The sequence below is a fragment of the Rhipicephalus microplus genome, unplaced genomic scaffold (assembly GCF_043290135.1).
Source record: "Rhipicephalus microplus isolate Deutch F79 unplaced genomic scaffold, USDA_Rmic scaffold_36, whole genome shotgun sequence".
Lineage (NCBI taxonomy): Eukaryota > Metazoa > Arthropoda > Arachnida > Ixodida > Ixodidae > Rhipicephalus > Rhipicephalus microplus.
In genome coordinates, this window is record NW_027464609.1 from 2,816,899 (window position 1) to 2,833,612 (window position 16,714).

The window sequence follows — 16,714 nt, forward strand, 5'->3', positions numbered from 1 at the left end:
GTACATTCAGGTGTGTGGTGTGATGTATTAAGGTTTAGGAATTTTTCGTTTTTACGTATACGATACGAAGCTGTGCGTGCGCATGCAATGTATGTGGTTTCGGCATATATATGCGTTGCTGTGTGAAGAATAAAGTAGTTGTTAGTTTGGCGTCAATCTGTTTCTTTCCTCGCCTTCTTTTTACTTTTTTCCGTATTGTTTGCGCCAAAGAAGTTAACTTCTTTTTTGAACCCTGATAACCTAGTATTTACCAACAACCCTGATATTTTTTCTGAAATTACTCATCTTGATGGGCTTTCTGATCACGACGTCCTTACTGGAAGCGTCCGGATTTCCCCTAATAAGCGCAAAACTACCAATAAGCAAATAAGGTGCTATAATAGAGCTGATTACGATAGCATTAATAATGAACTCCTGTCTTTCTCAAATAACTTTTTAGGAGGGTATTTATCCCGATCCGTTGAAGATAATTGGCTCATGTATAAAAATGCACTTACCAACTTAATCAGCGGGTTCATTCCCCTTATCACCATCAAAACTGTAAACACCGCACCATGGTATAACCAACAGCTTCGACGTCTCAATAACAAAAAGAAAAGACTTTACCGCCACGCCAATAAAATAGACCCCCTTTCTGTTTCCTGGTTACGCTACAAAACATGTGATAAGGAATATCAGTCACTGCTCACATCAACTCGACGTCATTTCTTCAAACATGACTTAACATCTATGCTATTAAATAACCCTCGGAAATTTTGGCGTGTCATCAATCCTGTTGATCATCCTGATATAGTCCTTACCACCAGTAATAACAGCATCATTCCCACGTCTCAGTGCGCACAAGTTTTAAACGACGCATTCATTTCGGTATTCACGTGTGAAGACATCCCGTCATGCCCGAAAGTTAACCTAATTCCTGATATCAGCATGCCAGAAATAATAGTCAGTGAAGCGGGTATATTCTCCTTACTAAATAAACTCAAAATTTCTACTGCTTCTGATCATGTCGGCTTTAATAATAAGATACTAAAGAATATATCAGCTAGCATTTGTCCCATACTGGCCGCCCTTTTTTCACAATCGTTATCATTAGGCTGCATCCCACATGACTGGCGAATCGCTAAAGTAATTCCCATCTTCAAGTCTGGTGAACGCTCATCGCCATTAAACTATCGTCCCATCTAATTAACCAGTACCATTTGTAAAATTCTTGAACATATAATCCACACCCAAGTGATTAACTACCTGGAAGATCATAACATTATACATAAATATCAGCATGGCTTTCGCCGAGGATACTCATGTGACACGCAGCTCGCCGGCTTCATTCATGACATTCATTCAGCTCTCGACGGTGGATCCCAGGTTGATGCTATTTTTCTCGACTTTTCTAAAGCTTTTGACCGTGTCCCTCATCACCGGCTTCTAACCAAACTGTCTAGGCTTAACATTCACCCTAACATTTTGGCATGGGTAAAAGATTTCCTTTCTTCTAGAACACAGTTCACGTCCGCTAACAATTGTAACTCTTCCTTCAGACCAGTAACTTCTGGAGTCCCACAGGGTAGCGTACTTGGTCCACTACTGTTTCTAATCTACATTAATGACTTGCCATCCTGTGTCTCATCCCGAATTAGAATTTTTGCTGACGACTGTGTGGTTTACCGAATAATTTCCTCTGACAATGACCGGAAGGCTTTGCAAACTGATCTAAATGCTATTAATGCATGGTGCTCATCTTGGCTAATGACCCTAAACTGCTCTAAAACGAAGTTTATGTCTTTCAGTAAACACGTAACCCGGATTCCTACCTCCTACATGTTGAATAATACTACTGTTGACCTCGTCTCCACTTATAAATATCTTGGAATTCATTTGCAACCTGATTTGACATGGCACTACCATATAAAACTCACCCTGGCGGCTGCTAACCGGTCTCTCGGATTTCTCAAGCGTAACCTTAAACAGGCTCCTCCTAACATACGCAAACTTGCATTTACTACACTAATACGTCCAAAATTAGAATATGCATCAGCCATTTGGGATCCCGAACATGCTTACATCATAACCGACATTGAATCACTGCAAAGTCGTGCCGCTCGCTTCATATTTTCAGATTATTCACGTCATTCCAGCGTCACAGCACTAAAACGCCGAGCAGAGCTACCCGAACTATTCCATCGTCGCAAACTTGCACGCCTATCACTTTTCCATAAACTTTATCACCACGTGTCACTTCACAGCGATTTCTTCGAGCCACCTGCCGTTATTTTTCCTCGCCGCGATCACCCCTACAAAGTTAAACGCTTAAACTGTAAGTCATCTGCTTTTTCCAAGTCATTCATTCCGCGTACCATAATCGATTGCAATAAACTACCATCACACATTTCCTTAGAAAAAAACGCCACTAAATTTCAAGAACTAATTCAAAATACTGATATCATCTAACTTTTGCTTTTTTACTTGTTTTTCCCTCTTTTCTATAACGTGCAGAGCACACGTGTAGTATTCTTACCTTGTTTCAGCTTATTTGAGGTGTGATGAGTGAGTGTATATTTTTTATTCGTTTTTGAGTGTACGTTTTTTTTTTCAAGTGTATTGATTATTTTTTCTTGCATTTTCATTGGTTGTTCACTAAGTACTCATCTGTATTCTAATGATTTGTTGCCTATTCCTTTCTCTATTTTTTGCTGTCTTTACCAATTACTAGTTATAACATATATCTCAACCTTAGTCTGTATTTAATTTGAATTTTTTTTTACTTTTTTCTCGTTTTTGACGTTTATTGTTTATTTTGCTCATGTAACCCCCCTATGTAATACCCTCTCACGAGGGCCTTTAGGGGTATTATGAATAAATAAATAAAATAAGAAGAAGAGCATTACTTAATACGAAATGAACGCATGCCCACGCCACTTAAGTATCAAACAAATATAAGCATTTGCGACTGCACAGGCCAAATATGCATCTTTGCACGTCCGTTTCTGGCAAACAAAAGGACAAATACTTAAATATGATCAAGCTTCACTCCATTGCAAAAGCACTGCGGTAAAGCCAGCGTGAGCAGAAGAGCATTACATGATACTAAATGAACCCATGCACAGGCCACTTGTGCATCAAACACATATGAGCATTTTCGACTGCTCAGGCCAAATATGCATCTTGGCACGTCCGTTTTAGGGAGACAATAAGACAATTACCAAAAAATAATCAAGCTTCACTGGATCGAAAAAGCACTGCGGTAAAGCCAGCGTAAACAGAAGAGCGTTACATGATACGAAATGAACGCATGCACAGGCCACTTGTGCATTAAACAAATATAAGCATTCGCGACTGCTCAGGAAAAATATGCAACTTGGCCCGTTCGTTTCAGGGAGACAAAACGACAATTACCAAAAGCTGATTTAGCTTCACTGCATAGCCAAAGCACTGGGGTAAAACCAACATGAGCAGAAGAGTATTACATGATACGAAATGAATGCATGCACAGGCCACTTGTGAGTCAAGCAAATATAAGCATTTCCGACTGCTCTGGCCAAATATGCATCTTGGCACATCCGTTTCAGGGAGACAAGAAGACAATTACCGAAAAATGTTTAAGGTTCACTGCATCGCAAAATCTCTGCGGTAAAGCCAGCGTGAACAGAAGAGCATTACATGATTCGAAATGAACGCATGCACAATCCACTTGTGCATCAAACAAATATAAGCATTTGCTTCTGCTCGGGCCAAATGTGCAACTTGGCACGTTCGTTTCAGGGAGACAAAACTACAATTACCAAAATCTGATTAAGCTTCACTGGATCGAAAAAGCACTGCGGTAAAGCCAGCGTGAACAGAAGAGCATTACATGATACGAAATGAACGCATGCACAAGCCACTTGTGCATCAAACAAATATAAGCATTTGCGACTGCTCGGGCCAAATATGCAACTCGGCACATTCGTTTCAGGGAGACAAAACTACAATTACCAAAAGCTGATTAAGCTTCACTGCACCGCCAAAGCACTGCAGTAAATCTAGCGTGAGAACAAGAGCATTACTTAATACGAAATGAACGCATGCCCACGCCACTTGTGCATCAAAAAATATAAGTATTTGCGACTGCTCAGGCCAAATACGCATCTTGGCACGTCCGTTTCAGGCAAACAAAAGGACAAATACTAAAATATGATCAAGCTTCACTGCATCGAAAAAGCACTGCGGTAAAGCCAGCATGAGCAGAAGAGAACTACATGATACAAAATGAACGCATGCCCAGGCCACTTGTGCATCAAACAAATATAAGCATTTGCGACTGCACAGGCCAAATATGCATCTTGGCACGTCCGCATCAGGCAAACAAAAGGACAAGCACTAAAATATAATCAAGCTTCACTGCATCACAAAAGCACTGCGGTAAAGCCAGCTTCAGCAAATAGCATTACATGATACGAAATGAAAGCATGCACAGGCCACTTGTGCATCAAACAAATATAAGCATATGCGACTGCTCAGGCCAAATATGCATCTTGGCACGTCCGTTTCATAGAGAAAAAAAGACAATTACCAAAAGATGATTAAGCTTCACTGCATCGCGAAAGCACTGCGGTAAAGCCACCGTGAGCACAAAAGCATTACATGATACGAAATTAACGCATGCACAGGCCACTTTTGCATCAAACAAATATAAGCATTTGCGACTGCTCAGGCCAAATATGCATCTTGGCACGTCCGTTTCAGGCAAACAAAAGGACAAATACTAAAATATGATCAAGCTTCACTGCATCGAAAAAGCACTGTGGTAAAGCCAGCATGTGCAGAAGAGCACTACATGATACGAAATGAACGCATGCCCAGGCCACTTGTGCATGAAACAAATATAATCATTTGCGACTGCTCAGGCGAAATATGCATCTTGGCACGTCCGTTTGGGGCAAACAAAAGGACAAATACTTAAATATGATCACGCTTCACTGCATCGCAAAAGCACTGCGGTAAAGCCAGCGTGAGCAGAAGAGCATTACATGTTACGAAATGAACGCATGCACAGGGTACTTGTGCATCAAACAAATATAAGCATTTGCGATTGCTCAGGCCAAATATGCATCTTGGCACGTCCGTTTCAGGCAAACAAAAGGACAAATACTTAAATATGATTAAGCTTCACTGCATGGCAAAAGCACGGCGGTAAAGCCAGCGTGAGCAGAATTGCACTACATGATACGAAATGAACGCATGCACAGGCCACTTGTGCATCAAACAAATATAAGCATTTTCGACTGCTCAGGCCAAATATGCAACTTGGCACATTTGTTTCAGGGAGACAAAACTACAATTACCAAAAGCTGATTAAGCTTCACGGGATCGAAAAAGCACTGCGGTAAAGCCAGCGTGAACACAAGAGCATCACATGATACGAAATGAACGCATGCACAAGCCACATGTGCATCAAACAAATATAAGAATTTGCGACTGCTCGGGCCAAATATGAAACTTGGCACATTCGTTTCAGGGAGACAAAACTACAATTACCAAAAGCTGATTAAGCTTTACTGCATCGCCAAAGCACTGCAGTAAAGCTAGCGTGAGAACAAGAGCATTACTTAATACGAAATGAACGCATGCCCACGCCACTTGTGCATCAAAAAATATAAGTATTTGCGACTTCCAGGCCAAATACGCATCTTGGCACGTTCGTTTCAGGCAAACAAAAGGACAAATACTAAAATATGATCAAGCTTCACTGCATCGAAAAAGCACTACGGTAAAGCCAGCGTGAGCAGAAGGGCACTACATGATACAAAATGAACGCATGCCCAGGCCACTTGTGCATCAAACAAATATAAGCATTTGCGACTGCTCAGGCCAAATATGCATCTTGGCACGTCCGTTTCAGGCAAACAAAAGGACAAATACTAAAATGTGATCAAGCTTCACTGCATCGAAAAAGCACTGCGGTAAAGCCAGCATGAGCAGAAGAGCACTACATGATACGAAATGAACGCATGCACAGGCCACTTGTGCATCAAACAAATATAAGCATTTTCGACTGCTCAGGCCAAATATGCAACTTGGCACATTCGTTTCAGGCAGACAAAACTACAATTACCAAAAGCTGATTAAGCTTCACTGATCGAAAAAGCACTGCGGTAAAGCCAGCGTGAACACAAGAGCATTACATGATACGAAATGAACGCATGCACAAGCCACTTGTGCATCAAACAAATATAAGCATTTGCGACTGCTCGGGCCAAATATGCAACTTGGCACATTCGTTTCAGGGAGACAAAACTACAATTACCAAAAGCTGATTATCTTCACTGCATCGCCAAAGCACTGCAGTAAAGCTAGCGTGAGAACAAGAGCATTACTTAATACGAAATGAACGCATGCCCACGCCACTTGTGCATCAAAAAATATAAGCATTTGCGACTGCTCGGGCCAAATGTGCAACTTGGCACGTTCGTTTCAGGGAGACAAAACTACAATTACCAAAAGCTGATTAAGCTTCACTGGATCGAAAAAGCACTGCGGTAAAGCCAGCGTGAACAGAAGAGCATTACATGATACGAAATGAACGCATGCACAGGCCACTTGTGCATCAAACAAAGATAAGCATTTGCGACGGCCAGGGCAAAATATGCATCTTGGCACGTGCGTTTCAGGCAAACAAAAGGACAAATACTTAAATTTAATGAAGCTTTACTGCATCGCAAAAGCACTGTGGTAATGCCAGCGTGAGCAGAAGAGCATTACATGATACGAAATGAACGCATGCACAGGCCACTTGTGCATAAAACAAATATAAGCATTTGCGCCTGCTCAAGCCAAATATGCATCTTGGCACGTCCGTTTCAGGCAAAGAAAAGGACAAATACTTAAAGTTGATCAAGCTTCACTGCATCGCAAAAGCACTGCGGTAATGCCAGCGTGAGCAGAAGAGCATTACATTAAACGAAATGAACGCATGCACAGGCCACTTGTGCATCAATCAAATATAACCATTTGCGACTGCTCAGCCAAATATGCATCTTGACATGTCCTATTCAGGGAGACAAAAAAACAATTACCAAAAGATGATTAGGCTTCGCTGCATTGCGAAAGCACTGCAGTAAAGCTAGCGTGAGAAGAAGAGCATTACTTAATACGAAATGAACGCATGCCCACGCCACTTAAGCATCAAATATAAGCATTTGCGACTGCACAGGCCAAATATGCATCTTTGCACGTCCGTTTCTGGCAAACAAAAGGACAAATACTTAACTGTGATCAAGCTTCACTGCATTGCAAAAGCACTGCGTTAAAGCCAGCGTGAGCAGAAGAGCATTACATGATACGAAATGAACCCATGCACAGGACACTTGTGCATCAAACAAATATAAGCATTTTCGACTGCTCAGGCCAAATATGCATCTTGGCAGGTCCGTTTCAGGCAAACAAAAGGACAATTACCAAGAGATGATTAAGCTTCACTGCATCGCGAAAGCACGGCGGTAATGCCAGCGTGAAAAGAAGAGCATTACATGATACGAAATGAACGCATGCACAGGCCACTTGTGCATCAAACAAATATATGCATTTGCGACTGCTCGAGTCAAAAGTGCAACTTGGCACGTTCGTTTCAGGGAGACAAAACTACAATTACCAAAAGCTGATTAGGCTTCACTGGATCGAAAAAGCACTGTGGTAAAGCCAGCGTGAACAGAAGAGCATTACATGATACGAAATAACGCATGCACAGGCCACTTGTGCATCAAACAAATATAAGCATTTGCGACTGCTCGGGCCAAATGTGCAACTTGGCACGTTCGTTTCAGGGAGACAAAACTACAATCACCAAAAGCTGATTAAGCTTCACTGCATCGCCAAAGCACTGCGGTAAAACCAGCATGAGCAGAAGAGCATTACATGATACGAAATGAACGCATGCACAGGCCACTTGTGCATAAAACAAATATAAGCGTTTGCGACTGCTCAAGCCAAATATGCAACTTGGCACGTACGTTTCAGGCAAACAAAAGGACAAATACTTAAATATGATCAAGCTTCACTGCATTGCAAAAGCACTGCGGTAAAGCCAGCGTGAGCAGAAGAGCATTACATGATACGAAATGAACCCATGCACAGGCCACTTGTGCATCAAACAAATATGAGCATTTTCGACTGCTCAGGCCAAATATGCATCTTGGCACGTCCGTTTTAGGGAGACAATAAGACAATTACCAAAAAATAATCAAGCTTCACTGGATCGAAAAAGCACTGCGGTAAAGCCAGCGTAAACAGAAGAGCGTTACATGATACGAAATGAACGCATGCACAGGCCACTTGTGCATTAAACAAATATAAGCATTCGCGACTGCTCAGGAAAAATATGCAACTTGGCCCGTTCGTTTCAGGGAGACAAAACGACAATTACCAAAAGCTGATTTAGCTTTACTGCATAGCCAAAGCACTGGGGTAAAACCAGCATGAGCAGAAGAGTATTACATGATACGAAATGAACCCATGCACAGGCCACTTGTGCATCAAACAAATATAAGCATTTTCGACTGCTCAGGCCAAATATGCATCTTGGCAGGTCCATTTCAGGCAAACAAAAGGACAATTACCAAGAGATGATTAAGCTTCACTGCATCGCGAAAGCACGGCGGTAAAGCCAGCGTGAAAAGAAGAGCATTACATGATACGAAATGAACGCATGCACAGGCCACTTGTGCATCAAACAAATATATGCATTTGCGACTGCTCGAGTCAAATGTGCAACTTGGCACGTTCGTTTCAGGGAGACAAAACTACAATTACCAAAATCTGATTAAGCTTCACTGGATCGAAAAAGCACTGCGGTAAAGCCAGCGTGAACAGAAGAGCATTACATGATACGAAATGAACGCATGCACAAGCCACTTGTGCATCAAACAAATATAAGCATTTGCGACTGCTCGGGCCAAATATGCAACTCGGCACATTCGTTTCAGGGAGACAAAACTACAATTACCAAAAGCTGATTAAGCTTCACTGCACCGCCAAAGCACTGCAGTAAATCTAGCGTGAGAACAAGAGCATTACTTAATACGAAATGAACGCATGCCCACGCCACTTGTGCATCAAAAAATATAAGTATTTGCGACTGCTCAGGCCAAATACGCATCTTGGCACGTCCGTTTCAGGCAAACAAAAGGACAAATACTAAAATATGATCAAGCTTCACTGCATCGAAAAAGCACTGCGGTAAAGCCAGCATGAGCAGAAGAGAACTACATGATACAAAATGAACGCATGCCCAGGCCACTTGTGCATCAAACAAATATAAGCATTTGCGACTGCACAGGCCAAATATGCATCTTGGCACGTCCTCATCAGGCAAACAAAAGGACAAGCACTAAAATATGATCAAGCTTCACTGCATCACAAAAGCACTGCGGTAAAGCCAGCTTCAGCAAATAGCATTACATGATACGAAATGAAAGCATGCACAGGCCACTTGTGCATCAAACAAATATAAGCATATGCGACTGCTCAGGCCAAATATGCATCTTGGCACGTCCGTTTCATAGAGAAAAAAAGACAATTACCAAAAGATGATTAAGCTTCACTGCATCGCGAAAGCACTGCGGTAAAGCCACCGTGAGCACAAAAGCATTACATGATACGAAATTAACGCATGCACAGGCCACTTTTGCATCAAACAAATATAAGCATTTGCGACTGCTCAGGCCAAATATGCATCTTGGCACGTCCGTTTCAGGCAAACAAAAGGACAAATACTAAAATATGATCAAGCTTCACTGCATCGAAAAAGCACTGTGGTAAAGCCAGCATGTGCAGAAGAGCACTACATGATACGAAATGAACGCATGCCCAGGCCACTTGTGCATGAAACAAATATAATCATTTGCGACTGCTCAGGCGAAATATGCATCTTGGCACGTCCGTTTGGGGCAAACAAAAGGACAAATACTTAAATATGATCACGCTTCACTGCATCGCAAAAGCACTGCGGTAAAGCCAGCGTGAGCAGAAGAGCATTACATGTTACGAAATGAACGCATGCACAGGGTACTTGTGCATCAAACAAATATAAGCATTTGCGATTGCTCAGGCCAAATATGCATCTTGGCACGTCCGTTTCAGGCAAACAAAAGGACAAATACTTAAATATGATTAAGCTTCACTGCATGGCAAAAGCACGGCGGTAAAGCCAGCGTGAGCAGAATTGCACTACATGATACGAAATGAACGCATGCACAGGCCACTTGTGCATCAAACAAATATAAGCATTTTCGACTGCTCAGGCCAAATATGCAACTTGGCACATTTGTTTCAGGGAGACAAAACTACAATTACCAAAAGCTGATTAAGCTTCACGGGATCGAAAAAGCACTGCAGTAAAGCTAGCGTGAGAACAAGAGCATTACTTAATACGAAATGAACGCATGCCCACGCCACTTGTGCATCAAAAAATATAAGTATTTGCGACTTCCAGGCCAAATACGCATCTTGGCACGTCCGTTTCAGGCAAACAAAAGGACAAATACTAAAATATGATCAAGCTTCACTGCATCGAAAAAGCACTGCGGTAAAGCCAGCATGAGCAGAAGAGAACTACATGATACAAAATGAACGCATGCCCAGGCCACTTGTGCATCAAACAAATATAAGCATTTGCGACTGCACAGGCCAAATATGCATCTTGGCACGTCCTCATCAGGCAAACAAAAGGACAAGCACTAAAATATGATCAAGCTTCACTGCATCACAAAAGCACTGCGGTAAAGCCAGCTTCAGCAAATAGCATTACATGATACGAAATGAAAGCATGCACAGGCCACTTGTGCATCAAACAAATATAAGCATATGCGACTGCTCAGGCCAAATATGCATCTTGGCACGTCCGTTTCATAGAGAAAAAAAGACAATTACCAAAAGATGATTAAGCTTCACTGCATCGCGAAAGCACTGCGGTAAAGCCACCGTGAGCACAAAAGCATTACATGATACGAAATTAACGCATGCACAGGCCACTTTTGCATCAAACAAATATAAGCATTTGCGACTGCTCAGGCCAAATATGCATCTTGGCACGTCCGTTTCAGGCAAACAAAAGGACAAATACTAAAATATGATCAAGCTTCACTGCATCGAAAAAGCACTGTGGTAAAGCCAGCATGTGCAGAAGAGCACTACATGATACGAAATGAACGCATGCCCAGGCCACTTGTGCATGAAACAAATATAATCATTTGCGACTGCTCAGGCGAAATATGCATCTTGGCACGTCCGTTTGGGGCAAACAAAAGGACAAATACTTAAATATGATCACGCTTCACTGCATCGCAAAAGCACTGCGGTAAAGCCAGCGTGAGCAGAAGAGCATTACATGTTACGAAATGAACGCATGCACAGGGTACTTGTGCATCAAACAAATATAAGCATTTGCGATTGCTCAGGCCAAATATGCATCTTGGCACGTCCGTTTCAGGCAAACAAAAGGACAAATACTTAAATATGATTAAGCTTCACTGCATGGCAAAAGCACGGCGGTAAAGCCAGCGTGAGCAGAATTGCACTACATGATACGAAATGAACGCATGCACAGGCCACTTGTGCATCAAACAAATATAAGCATTTTCGACTGCTCAGGCCAAATATGCAACTTGGCACATTTGTTTCAGGGAGACAAAACTACAATTACCAAAAGCTGATTAAGCTTCACGGGATCGAAAAAGCACTGCGGTAAAGCCAGCGTGAACACAAGAGCATCACATGATACGAAATGAACGCATGCACAAGCCACATGTGCATCAAACAAATATAAGAATTTGCGACTGCTCGGGCCAAATATGAAACTTGGCACATTCGTTTCAGGGAGACAAAACTACAATTACCAAAAGCTGATTAAGCTTTACTGCATCGCCAAAGCACTGCAGTAAAGCTAGCGTGAGAACAAGAGCATTACTTAATACGAAATGAACGCATGCCCACGCCACTTGTGCATCAAAAAATATAAGTATTTGCGACTTCCAGGCCAAATACGCATCTTGGCACGTTCGTTTCAGGCAAACAAAAGGACAAATACTAAAATATGATCAAGCTTCACTGCATCGAAAAAGCACTACGGTAAAGCCAGCGTGAGCAGAAGGGCACTACATGATACAAAATGAACGCATGCCCAGGCCACTTGTGCATCAAACAAATATAAGCATTTGCGACTGCTCAGGCCAAATATGCATCTTGGCACGTCCGTTTCAGGCAAACAAAAGGACAAATACTAAAATGTGATCAAGCTTCACTGCATCGAAAAAGCACTGCGGTAAAGCCAGCATGAGCAGAAGAGCACTACATGATACGAAATGAACGCATGCACAGGCCACTTGTGCATCAAACAAATATAAGCATTTTCGACTGCTCAGGCCAAATATGCAACTTGGCACATTCGTTTCAGGCAGACAAAACTACAATTACCAAAAGCTGATTAAGCTTCACTGATCGAAAAAGCACTGCGGTAAAGCCAGCGTGAACACAAGAGCATTACATGATACGAAATGAACGCATGCACAAGCCACTTGTGCATCAAACAAATATAAGCATTTGCGACTGCTCGGGCCAAATATGCAACTTGGCACATTCGTTTCAGGGAGACAAAACTACAATTACCAAAAGCTGATTATCTTCACTGCATCGCCAAAGCACTGCAGTAAAGCTAGCGTGAGAACAAGAGCATTACTTAATACGAAATGAACGCATGCCCACGCCACTTGTGCATCAAAAAATATAAGCATTTGCGACTGCTCGGGCCAAATGTGCAACTTGGCACGTTCGTTTCAGGGAGACAAAACTACAATTACCAAAAGCTGATTAAGCTTCACTGGATCGAAAAAGCACTGCGGTAAAGCCAGCGTGAACAGAAGAGCATTACATGATACGAAATGAACGCATGCACAGGCCACTTGTGCATCAAACAAAGATAAGCATTTGCGACGGCCAGGGCAAAATATGCATCTTGGCACGTGCGTTTCAGGCAAACAAAAGGACAAATACTTAAATTTAATGAAGCTTTACTGCATCGCAAAAGCACTGTGGTAATGCCAGCGTGAGCAGAAGAGCATTACATGATACGAAATGAACGCATGCACAGGCCACTTGTGCATAAAACAAATATAAGCATTTGCGCCTGCTCAAGCCAAATATGCATCTTGGCACGTCCGTTTCAGGCAAAGAAAAGGACAAATACTTAAAGTTGATCAAGCTTCACTGCATCGCAAAAGCACTGCGGTAATGCCAGCGTGAGCAGAAGAGCATTACATTAAACGAAATGAACGCATGCACAGGCCACTTGTGCATCAATCAAATATAACCATTTGCGACTGCTCAGCCAAATATGCATCTTGACATGTCCTATTCAGGGAGACAAAAAAACAATTACCAAAAGATGATTAGGCTTCGCTGCATTGCGAAAGCACTGCAGTAAAGCTAGCGTGAGAAGAAGAGCATTACTTAATACGAAATGAACGCATGCCCACGCCACTTAAGCATCAAACAAATATAAGCATTTGCGACTGCACAGGCCAAATATGCATCTTTGCACGTCCGTTTCTGGCAAACAAAAGGACAAATACTTAACTGTGATCAAGCTTCACTGCATTGCAAAAGCACTGCGTTAAAGCCAGCGTGAGCAGAAGAGCATTACATGATACGAAATGAACCCATGCACAGGACACTTGTGCATCAAACAAATATAAGCATTTTCGACTGCTCAGGCCAAATATGCATCTTGGCAGGTCCGTTTCAGGCAAACAAAAGGACAATTACCAAGAGATGATTAAGCTTCACTGCATCGCGAAAGCACGGCGGTAATGCCAGCGTGAAAAGAAGAGCATTACATGATACGAAATGAACGCATGCACAGGCCACTTGTGCATCAAACAAATATATGCATTTGCGACTGCTCGAGTCAAAAGTGCAACTTGGCACGTTCGTTTCAGGGAGACAAAACTACAATTACCAAAAGCTGATTAGGCTTCACTGGATCGAAAAAGCACTGTGGTAAAGCCAGCGTGAACAGAAGAGCATTACATGATACGAAATAACGCATGCACAGGCCACTTGTGCATCAAACAAATATAAGCATTTGCGACTGCTCGGGCCAAATGTGCAACTTGGCACGTTCGTTTCAGGGAGACAAAACTACAATCACCAAAAGCTGATTAAGCTTCACTGCATCGCCAAAGCACTGCGGTAAAACCAGCATGAGCAGAAGAGCATTACATGATACGAAATGAACGCATGCACAGGCCACTTGTGCATAAAACAAATATAAGCGTTTGCGACTGCTCAAGCCAAATATGCAACTTGGCACGTACGTTTCAGGCAAACAAAAGGACAAATACTTAAATATGATCAAGCTTCACTGCATTGCAAAAGCACTGCGGTAAAGCCAGCGTGAGCAGAAGAGCATTACATGATACGAAATGAACCCATGCACAGGCCACTTGTGCATCAAACAAATATGAGCATTTTCGACTGCTCAGGCCAAATATGCATCTTGGCACGTCCGTTTTAGGGAGACAATAAGACAATTACCAAAAAATAATCAAGCTTCACTGGATCGAAAAAGCACTGCGGTAAAGCCAGCGTAAACAGAAGAGCGTTACATGATACGAAATGAACGCATGCACAGGCCACTTGTGCATTAAACAAATATAAGCATTCGCGACTGCTCAGGAAAAATATGCAACTTGGCCCGTTCGTTTCAGGGAGACAAAACGACAATTACCAAAAGCTGATTTAGCTTTACTGCATAGCCAAAGCACTGGGGTAAAACCAGCATGAGCAGAAGAGTATTACATGATACGAAATGAACCCATGCACAGGCCACTTGTGCATCAAACAAATATAAGCATTTTCGACTGCTCAGGCCAAATATGCATCTTGGCAGGTCCATTTCAGGCAAACAAAAGGACAATTACCAAGAGATGATTAAGCTTCACTGCATCGCGAAAGCACGGCGGTAAAGCCAGCGTGAAAAGAAGAGCATTACATGATACGAAATGAACGCATGCACAGGCCACTTGTGCATCAAACAAATATATGCATTTGCGACTGCTCGAGTCAAATGTGCAACTTGGCACGTTCGTTTCAGGGAGACAAAACTACAATTACCAAAATCTGATTAAGCTTCACTGGATCGAAAAAGCACTGCGGTAAAGCCAGCGTGAACAGAAGAGCATTACATGATACGAAATGAACGCATGCACAAGCCACTTGTGCATCAAACAAATATAAGCATTTGCGACTGCTCGGGCCAAATATGCAACTCGGCACATTCGTTTCAGGGAGACAAAACTACAATTACCAAAAGCTGATTAAGCTTCACTGCACCGCCAAAGCACTGCAGTAAATCTAGCGTGAGAACAAGAGCATTACTTAATACGAAATGAACGCATGCCCACGCCACTTGTGCATCAAAAAATATAAGTATTTGCGACTGCTCAGGCCAAATACGCATCTTGGCACGTCCGTTTCAGGCAAACAAAAGGACAAATACTAAAATATGATCAAGCTTCACTGCATCGAAAAAGCACTGCGGTAAAGCCAGCATGAGCAGAAGAGAACTACATGATACAAAATGAACGCATGCCCAGGCCACTTGTGCATCAAACAAATATAAGCATTTGCGACTGCACAGGCCAAATATGCATCTTGGCACGTCCTCATCAGGCAAACAAAAGGACAAGCACTAAAATATGATCAAGCTTCACTGCATCACAAAAGCACTGCGGTAAAGCCAGCTTCAGCAAATAGCATTACATGATACGAAATGAAAGCATGCACAGGCCACTTGTGCATCAAACAAATATAAGCATATGCGACTGCTCAGGCCAAATATGCATCTTGGCACGTCCGTTTCATAGAGAAAAAAAGACAATTACCAAAAGATGATTAAGCTTCACTGCATCGCGAAAGCACTGCGGTAAAGCCACCGTGAGCACAAAAGCATTACATGATACGAAATTAACGCATGCACAGGCCACTTTTGCATCAAACAAATATATGCATTTGCGACTGCTCAGGCCAAATATGCATCTTGGCACGTCCGTTTCAGGCAAACAAAAGGACAAATACTAAACTATGATCAAGCTTCACTGCATCGAAAAAGCACTGTGGTAAAGCCAGCATGTGCAGAAGAGCACTACATGATACGAAATGAACGCATGCCCAGGCCACTTGTGCATGAAACAAATATAATCATTTGCGACTGCTCAGGCGAAATATGCATCTTGGCACATCCGTTTGGGGCAAACAAAAGGACAAATACTTAAATATGATCACGCTTCACTGCATCGCAAAAGCACTGCGGTAAAGCCAGCGTGAGCAGAAGAGCATTACATGTTACGAAATGAACGCATGCACAGGGTACTTGTGCATCAAACAAATATAAGCATTTGCGATTGCTCAGGCCAAATATGCATCTTGGCACGTCCGTTTCAGGCAAACAAAAGGACAAATACTTAAATATGATTAAGCTTCACTGCATGGCAAAAGCACGGCGGTAAAGCCAGCGTGAGCAGAATTGCACTACATGATACGAAATGAACGCATGCACAGGCCACTTGTGCATCAAACAAATATAAGCATTTTCGACTGCTCAGGCCAAATATGCAACTTGGCACATTTGTTTCAGGGAGACAAAACTACAATTACCAAAAGCTGATTAAGCTTCACGGGATCGAAA